Source organism: Chiloscyllium plagiosum, unplaced genomic scaffold (genome assembly GCF_037043375.1).
Source record: "Chiloscyllium plagiosum isolate Xiang-an unplaced genomic scaffold, Cpla_swu_hap1 HiC_scaffold_21, whole genome shotgun sequence".
NCBI classification, from domain to species: domain Eukaryota; kingdom Metazoa; phylum Chordata; class Chondrichthyes; order Orectolobiformes; family Hemiscylliidae; genus Chiloscyllium; species Chiloscyllium plagiosum.
Genome location: NW_028270159.1, coordinates 47,336,551 through 47,346,195, shown reverse-complemented (window position 1 = coordinate 47,346,195; position 9,645 = coordinate 47,336,551). Strand labels below are relative to the sequence as shown.

Here is a 9,645-nt window from a genome sequence, read left to right as displayed (position 1 = left end):
ATCTCAAGTCCAGCCAGTATTGTGATCTTGCAGAAACCAATAACTTCAAAATTAAATTTCAGTTGTTAGCTGAAAGGACCATGCAACAATATGTAATTATTTAACTAACACTACACAAGAATTAAACAACCAAATACGTCTATCTATCATCACTCTATATTTCTAACCACTTATCATTTAAGTCTGAACATTTTTTACAACTCTCCTTTATTTTACAGGATCTTAAGAGTTACATCATTTCTCCTGAGACCAAACTAAGGAATGCCACAGCTTTCAGTAATTCACTTGGATTCTCCTCATAATTCTCTGCAATATGAATTCTTTGGGGGCCCATCCACTAATTGAACTTTCAACTATCCTTAAGGACCTCATAATTATGGGCACTGTTATATGATTTATCGAATTGTTGCTTAGCAACTCCGACTTGGAGACACCCCTGATTTCTGTTCAAGGTGTGTAGATTTACAGTTTTGATCCAATCTCAACAGCTTCTCCTAAAACTATCCCAAGTTGACTACATTGTAGCTTCTGTGAGAAATCACACACATAAAAAAATCCAAAACAAAAGAGCAGCTCTCTTTATAATCTGCTTCAATAGCAATGTTCCAAACCGAGATCAAAACCAATTAATTTTACCTTCAAAACAGCTGTTTGATCCTGTGACTCACATGGATAAGTTAAATCCTGTTATAGGAGCAGGTGCAAAAATCTCAATACAACCAAGACTCAGGAAGTGGTTATACGTTGTTTATTTTTTTTTCCAACTTCCAGCTCTGATCTTATCACATATACATTGGCCATCCACTGAACTGCAAATAGGCCCCATTTCTTACCTTTAAAATATTAAATTTTCAGACCAAAAATTACACTCTTAAAGCTGATGAATAATGAGATTCCATATTCTTAACATTAGTGAAATGGCATTTCTCTGCTGCCTTTCTTATGAGAGAAGTAGGTAGAATTGATTCTGAGAAGATTGTCCAATCAATTTGGTAACATGCTCCCTACGGTCACAGATCCAGCTGATTGGCTGCCGAATGTCAGGTGATTCAAGGACCAATGCTTCAGCCTCTTGAGTGGTTAATGATAGATCAGATCATTTCATTGGCTTGGAAAGCCAGCCACCTCCAAGATCCGCGAGTCTCCCTCAGCCCAGGGAGTCCTGTTTGGAGAACTGACAAGACTCCAAGGCCAAACTCACCGTTTGCATTGGGTGTTGGACAGGAGTCACAAATGCTGGTCAGAAACCATATCACATTGGGCATGTTGTTTGCTCTCCCTTAGTCTGCCCCTAAGGACCCCATCCAGGAATCCCATCCTCTATCATCATCGTTCTGGGTCTCCTGTTTCAGAAGGGTTGCCAAACTGCTGATGTGCCCCACACAGCAAGTACAACAACACTGTTGCTGACTTTGATGAGCTGGTCGAGAACTGACAGAGCTTCTTCAAGCTGAATCTTTCTTATGTTTTTTATTTTCCTTATTCTGAAATCATTCAAAATGGTGCCACTTCAAGGTGACAGATGAAAGCTTTTTATTGTATTTGATTGATTGAGTGTGATGTGTACCAAAACGCAGTGAAAAGCTTTGTTTGTGAGCAGTACAGACAGATCAAAGTAAGCAAGAATGGATAGAGCAGGGGTTGTAAAAAATGTAGACAGAGGCATCTAAGTTACATTGCACAGGGGCCTGCACAGAGGCGTACAGTGGGCGAGATCAACGTTAACAGGATTAAAATTAGAGAGTCCATTCGTTAGCCTACTGACAGCCTGGAAGAAGCTGTTCCTGAACCTGCGGTGTGTGTGTTCAGGCTTCTGTATCTTCTGCCTGAGGGAAGAGGTTGTAGGAGATTATTACCGGGGTGCTATGTGTCTTTGATGATGTTGGCAGCAGCAGTGAGCCATGTAATTGGAGTTCATGGATGGCAGGTTGGCTTCTGTGATAGTCTGGATTGTGCACAACACCTTCTGTAGTTTCTTACAGTCCTGGGCAGAACAGTTGCTGTACCAGGCCATTATGCACCTGGACAGTATGTTTTCTATGGAGCATCTGTAGAAGTTGGTGAGGCTCCGTATGGACAAGCCAAATTTCCTGAGCCACCTGAGGAAGAAGACGCATTGATGGGCCTTCTTGACCCTCGCATCCATGTAGGAAGTTCAGGAAAGATGGTCAGTTCTCATCACTCCAAGGAACTTGACGCTTTCCGCCCTCTCAGTGTTGATGTTGATGAAGGCGTGTTTCTTTCTGAAGTCAATGATGAGTTCTTTAGTTTTGCCGACATTGAGAGAGAGGTTGTTCTCACTGCACTATGTCACCAAGCTCTCTATCTCCCTTCTGTATTTTGACTCATCGTTGTTTGATATCCAGGTAAAAACAAGGACTGCAGATGCTGGAAACCAGAGCCTAGATTAGAGTGGTGCTGGAAAAGAACAGCAGGTCAGGCAGCATCCGAGGAGCAGGAAAATCGACGTTTCGGGCAAAAGCCCTTCATCAGGAATAGAGGCAGGGTGCCTGCAGAGTGGAGAGATAAATGAGAGGGGGGTGGGGGTGGGGAGAAAGTAGCATAGAGTACAATAGGTGAGTAGGGGAGGGGATGAAGGTGATAGGTCAGAGAGGAGGGTGGAGTGGATAGGTGGAAAGGAAGATAGGCAGGTAGGACAAGTCATGGGGACAATGCTGAGCTGGAAGTTTGGAACTAGGGTGAGGTGGGGGAAGGAGAAATGAGGAAACTGGTGAAATCCACATTGATGCCCTGGGGTTGGAGTGTTCCGAGGCCGAAGATGAGGCATTCTTCCTCCAGGATTGGGTGGTGAGAGAGCGGCAGTGGAGGAGGCCCAGGACCTCCATTTCCTCGGCAGAGTGGGAGGGGGATTTGAAATGTTGGGCCATGGGGCGGTGGGATTGATTGGTGCAGGTGTCCCAGAGATGTTCCCTAAAGCGCTCTGCTAGGAGGCGTCCAGTCTCCCCAATGTAGAGGAGACTGCATCGGGAGCAACAGATACAATAAATGATATTGGTGGATGTGCAGGTGAAACTTTGATGGATGTGGAAGGCTCCTTTGGGGTCTTGGATGGAGGTGAGGGGGAGTGTGGGCGCAGGTTTTGCAATTCCTGCGGTGGCAGGGGAGGGTGCCAGGATGGGACGGTGGGTTGTTGTGGGGTGTGGACCTGACCAGGTGGTCACAGAGGGAACGGTCTTTGCGGAGAGCGGAGAGGGGTGGGGAGGGAAATATATCCCTGGTGGTGGGGTCCATTTGGAGGTGGCGGAAATGTCGTCAGATAATGTGGTTAATGCGAAGTTTGGTAGGGTGGAAGGTGAGCACCAGTGGGGTTCTGTCCTTGTTACGGTTGGACGGGTGGGGTTTGAGGGTGGAGGTGCGGGATGTGGATGAGATGCGTTGGAGGGCATCTTTAACTACGTGGGAAGGGAAATTGCGGTCTCTAATGAAGGAGGCCATCTGGTGTGATCTGTGGTGAAACTAGTCCTCCTGGGAGCAGATACGGCGGAGGCGGAGGAATTGGGAATACGGGATGGTATTTTTTGCAGGAGGTAGGGTGGGAAGAGGTGTAATCCAGGTAGCTGTGGGAGTGGGTGTGTTTGTAAAAAATGTCAGTGTCAAGTCGATTGTCATTAATGGAGATGGAGGGGTCTTGATATACATCCTACCATAGTGGTGTCGTCAGCAAACTTATAGATGGCGTTCATTCGGAATTTGACCACACAGTGTTGGGTGTACAGGAAGTACAGTAGGGGGCTAAGAATGCACCCTTGTGTTGAGGGTTACTGAGGAGGACGTGCAGTTCCCTACCTTCACTGATTACGGGCTGTGGGTCAGGAAGCTGAGGGTCCAGTTGCAGAAGGTGGAGATAAGAACAAAGTCACAGAGTTCTGAGATCAGTCTGGAGGGGATAATGGTGTTGAAGGTGGAGCTGGAGTCTATGGGCAGGAGTCTGACATAGGTGCCCTTGTTGTCCGGACATTCCAGGGGATAATTGTATACTTACTGTAAAATACACATGACAATAAAATCAAAGTCAAGAAATCCTTCATTCCCTGCAGTGATACTTGAATGTCTAGTGTATCACACCAACTCCCCTCACTCCCCCACACCCCCCAATAATGTGACTGTGGTCATGGGTTCGTTCCTCAGCTTGAATTATGAACGCAGAGATTTAATATACGGAACCAGGAAAAGTGCCTCAGCAAGTATTTTGTTCACAGATCATGTGCGACCTGCTGAAGGAATGACCTGGACATGTTTATTAAACAAATGTCTGCATACAACAAGGCTTGAAATAATAACAGCATGTCAGTTGGACCGTGATGCGACAAACAGTGGAAAGAATCTTATGCATCTACTTTGCTGAACATTCCATGTTCCTTTAGCTGTCCCCCTACGCTGAAGGTTGAAATATACATCACCAGGTATTTTTACTCTCAGTGTGTGGGAGGGGAGAAAGAATACTGGCTGAACTAATGTTGCCAGAACTAAAGATCTCAATGTCTTACTCGAAAAAATATGTTTTATGAGAAACCACTTCAAATTGAGTGATTCTTTATGATTCTCTCACTAGGCTCACTTTAAACCAAACTTGTACATAGGGTTTGATTCTCATGAGACAAAGGATGTTTAATCTTCAGAACCCAAAGAGCCTAGTTATAGAAAGTAAGGTGAGGGTGGATTTAGTTGGTAACAAATTGAAGTATAGAGAGTGGCCCAGAATATTTCACTTACATTTGTAGCCAACATTTGTATACAGCAAGACCTGGACAAATTCAGGCTTGGGCTGATATGTTAGAAGTTATGTTCCATGTAAGTGCCAAGAAATGACCATCTTCAACAAGGAGGAATCTAACCATTACACCTTGATGTTCAATGGCTTTACTATCACTGAATCCCCAATCATTAACAGAGGATATAAATCAGTTGGAATTATAGAATCCCTAGAGTGTAGAAACAGGCCCTTTGGCCCAACAAGTCCACACTGACCCTCCAAAGAGTACCCCACCCAATCATTCCCCATTACTCTACATTTATCCCTGACTAATGCACCTCACCTACACATCCTTGAAAACTATGGGCAATTTAGCATGGCCAATTCACCAAACCTGCACATCTTTGGATTGTGGGAGGAAACCAGAGCACCCGGAGGAAACCCAGACAGACACGGGGAGAATGTGCAAACCCCACACAGGCAGTTACCCAAGGCTGGATTCAAACCCAGGTCCCTGGCAATGTCAGGCAGCAGTGCTAACCACTGAGCCATCAAGGCATCAGCAGAAAAATGGCAGATGAAGTTTAATCCATACAAATGTGAAGCAATGCATTTTGGAAGGTCAAGTACAGGTGGAAATTATACAGTGATTGGCAGAACCTTTAAGAGAATTGATATTCAGAGGGATCTGGGTGTGGTCCATAGATCATTGAAGGTGTCAGCGCAGGTAGATAAAGTAGTATAAAAGGCCTATGGCTTAGATTACATTACTTACAGTGTGGAAACAGGCCCTTCGGCCCAACAAGTCCACACCAACCCGCCCAAGCGCATCCACCCAGACCCATTCCCCTGCACCTAACACTATGGGCAATTTAGCATGGCCAATTCACCTAACCTGCACATTTTTGGACTGTGGGAGGAAACCCACGCAGACACTGGGAGAATGTGCAAACTCCACACAGTCAGTCGCCTGAGGCGGGAATTGAACCCGGGTCTCTGGCACTGTGAGGTAGCAGTGCTAACCACCGTGCCACCCACACTTGCCTGCGTTTATTGGAAGGAGCATTGAGTAGGCAAGTTATGCTGCAGCCTTATAGAACTTTAGTTAGACCACACTTGGAATATTGCATACAGTTCTGGTCACCACACTACCAGAAGGATGTGGATGCTTTTGAGAAGGTACAGGAAAGGTTTACCAGCATGCTGCCTGGAATGGGAGATTTTAGCAATGAAGAAAGGTTGGGTCGACAGGTTTGTTTTCACTGGAACGCAGGAGGTTGAGGGGCGACCTGATAGAGGTTTATAAGATTATGAATGGCACGGATAGAGTGAAAAGTCTGAGGCTTTTTCCCAGACTGGAGGGGCCAATTACTGGATGACACAGGTTCAATGTGTGAGGGGGCAAGTTTAAAAGAGATGTGCGAGGTACATTTTTCACCCAAAAGGTAGTGAGTGCCGGGAACACACAGCCAGGGGAGGTGCTGGAAGCAGACATAATAACAGCATTCAAGAGGTACCTGGACAAATACATGATTAGGAAAGGAATAGAGGGACGTGGATCCTGTAAGTGATGACAGTTATAGTCTGGGAGGGCAAAATGTGTCAGCGCAAGCTTAGAGGGCTGAAGGGCCTGTTACTGTGCTGTACTAGTTTAGTTGTTTGTTGTTTGTTCTTTCTTTGACCAGAAGCTGAACTGAGCCACTAATATAAACACTGTGGCTTCAAAAACTGGTCAGAGGTTAGGAATCTGTGGTAAGTCACCTCCTGTCTCCCCAGAACCTGCTGAAGGTAAAAGTCAGGAGTTTGATAGAAAACTCTCCACTTGCCGGGATAAATGCTGTTGTGCTATGAATAATCTTAAGTACTGTGCTCTATGTTCATAAAAGTAACCCTAGCATCTGGCCCTTTAGGTTGGTCACTATTCAAAAATAATCTGTCAGATTAAAGTGAATGCAATTATTTAGATTTTCCATTTCAGCCAAACATTGTCAACTTTAAGATATTGCCCATCCAAGTACAAAGGAATATTCTTGTCACAGCGCCCTGTGTAATACTGCACTTAATCCTCAGTAGAGGATCTCCTTACATCGACCTGACATCTTGTATGTTCTCTAACTAACTACAATGTGCCCACTGGAAACTGAACATAAACTGCTGAAACTGAAGATTCAGCTCAGATTTGTGAGCTCACAGCTCACTCCATGTAAACACCTAATGTGGCAAACACTCCTGAGAGAGGGTTATATTTCTGAAGGTAATCCCTTTCAGATCAAACGTTAAACCCTGGCCCCACATATCTCTTCCGGTTCAGGTAAAAGATTCAATGGCACAATTTGGTCAGAAGCAGGTGGACTCCCACCTGCTTCTGACCAAATTGTGCCATTGAATCTTTTTGATTCAATAGCGTTCTGTTTGATATTTATGCCTCAGCCAACATCAATGAAAGAGATTAGCTGGTCTTTATTACCTGGTTGTTTGTAGGAGCTTGTGAATTGGCTGCTGTATCTCCTGCTTTTCAACAGTAATTAGATTCCAAAATTATTTAATTGATGAAGCTCTTTTGGATTTCTGAAGGTTATCGTAAATCGAATCCTTTCTTTTTACACTCATTTTGGTCAGAGCGTTAACATGTTAACTCCATTGACCCGGGCTTGATCCAAATCCAGGTCCCAGAGGTGAAAGCACAATATTCCACACAGAAAGCATCTCGTCAAGTTTGACCGAGCTGTAGACAAGGTAACAATTCTCCAGAGAATTACAAACCTGAGTCTAAACGTTGCTGAGTATCCTCCCACTGGGAAACCTGACACTGTTCCACTCCAAGGTAAAGCTGTGTCAGTAATGGATCCAGTGCTCTTGCGCCATCAACCTCTTAAAATAAATGTTTTTATCCTTAAGCATGCAAGAATCAACACACATATGCATCTAACAATAACTGACCTTTATCAGATCTTAAATTCAATCGGCATGTTTGGAAATGTTTACATCATTGAGAAAGGTTAGCAGTTTCAAATGAAGGAAGCAGGTTTTTTAAAGACTCGAGATATACCGTGACACTTCTATTTTGAAAAGCAGTTTAATTGTCTCATGGATGATGAGGCGAAGATTGACTGAGGAGCATTTGGAAAAGAACGTACTCTTGTTCAGGCGTGGAATTGGAGGCTGATATGTGCAGTCTTCACTAAAACAGCACGTAGAGTCAGACAGCCACAGTCATAGGGCACAGAAACAGACCCTTCGGTCTAACCAGACCATGCTCCTAAACTAAACTAGTCTCACTTGGAGCCATTGAGTCATACAGCACAGAAACTGACCCTTCGGCCCAACCGGTCCATGCTGACCATAATCTCAAACTAAATTAGCCTCACTTAGAGTCATTGAGTCATACAGTCATACAGCATGGGAACACACCCTTCAGGCTAACCAATCCACACCGACCATATTCCCAAACTGAACTACTCCCACCTGCCTGTGCTTGGCCCATATCCCTGCAAACCCTTCCTATTCATGAACATATCCAAATGTCTTTTAAGACTTGTAACTGTACCTGCATCTACCACTTCCTCTGGCAGTTCATTCCAGACACAAACCACTCTCTGTGTAAAGAACGTTGCCGCTCATGTCCTTTTTAAGTCTTTCTCCTTTCACCTTAAAAATATGCCCCGAACATTTGACCTCCCCCACCCCAGGGAAAAGACCTTGGCTATTCACCTCATCCACGCCCCTCATGGTTTATAAACCTGTGCAAGGTCACCACTCAAACTCTTACCCTCCTGTGAAAAATGTTCCAACCTTTCCAGTCTATTTTTATACCTGAAACCCTCCATTTATGGCAACGTCCTGCTAAATCTTTTCTGAATCCTCACCGGCTTAACAATATCCTTCCTATAGCAGGGCAACCAGAACTGGACACAGTATTCCAGAAGAGGCCTCACCAACAGCCTGTAGAACCTTAAGGTAATGTACATAACTTAACATCACTCAGGAAATGGATGGAGCTCTGGAACCAACGAGTTCTTCAATTCGACTGACACAGGGCTGAAGGAATGCTACGTTGTTGAAGGTACTGCTCTCCACATGGCCATTAAATCAAGTCATGGAAACATCCAATGGCAATGCTTTGAAGAAGAGTAGGGCAGTTATTCTTAGGGTCCTGGTTAAAATGTATCCACAATCCAGCATCTTAAATTGGGATTATCTAGTCATTATCACACTGCTGTTTGTGGGACCTTGCTGTAAAGTGCGTTGTGTCTTACAGGAGCTATGAAGGTAATAAATAAATGGTAACCTTCCAGTTTTTAATTGGAGATTTCTACACGCAGGGTTATCTCTGGGTAATGTGAGGCACTGGGCTAGTGGTGGGCTGCTCGATGAGTTACAGGAGGACAGCGAGAGTGGACCGTCTCTATCTGTGAGGCTCACCAGTTGATAAGGATAATATTCTGCATTTGCTTCTGCGCAAAACCATTGAAGAAAAATGAATGAATGATTATTTGTCACGAGTATTTTATACAGGTAGAAAAACAGTAAAATACAGTGAAAAGATTTTCCGCTGTCGTCATGATTCAGCACTATTTTGAATAATTATAAGAAGAAAAAGAAAGGTGTAATTTGTCCCGGGGCCAGCTCATCATTAATGATGCCTGAGCCTCTGTCTCTCCTCAACTGCCTTGCCGCAGTCTACACCAGACCCAACCAAGGGTGATGTCACCACTCTTCAGGTGCCATCTGTCACTATAGGGCCAATTCTCCTCCGCTGCTGCCTGTGCCCGACCCACTGACATCAGAGTCACATCTCTGGGTCCTGGGCCCACCTTGTTGTCACTGCAACGCCCTTCCGCTACCACTTCACCGCAGCCATCACCGGGTCCAACCAGCGATGAAGTCACCGATCCTCAGCTGGCATCGTTCACTGCTGGGCATACCTCACC

At 44.8% G+C, this 9,645-nt stretch overlaps 1 long non-coding RNA gene across 1 annotated transcript; it reads right to left on the bottom strand.

The window, feature by feature from the left end:
• Positions 1-761: 761 nt before the first annotated feature.
• Positions 762-7,481, bottom strand: LOC148146140 (uncharacterized). Its single transcript, XR_015760792.1, has 3 exons — positions 7,182-7,481; positions 3,808-4,002; positions 762-2,510 (listed from the first exon to the last, which is right to left on the bottom strand). It is a non-coding gene; the product is annotated as an uncharacterized LOC148146140 (long non-coding RNA).
• Between the last annotated feature and the right edge of the window lie 2,164 nt (positions 7,482-9,645).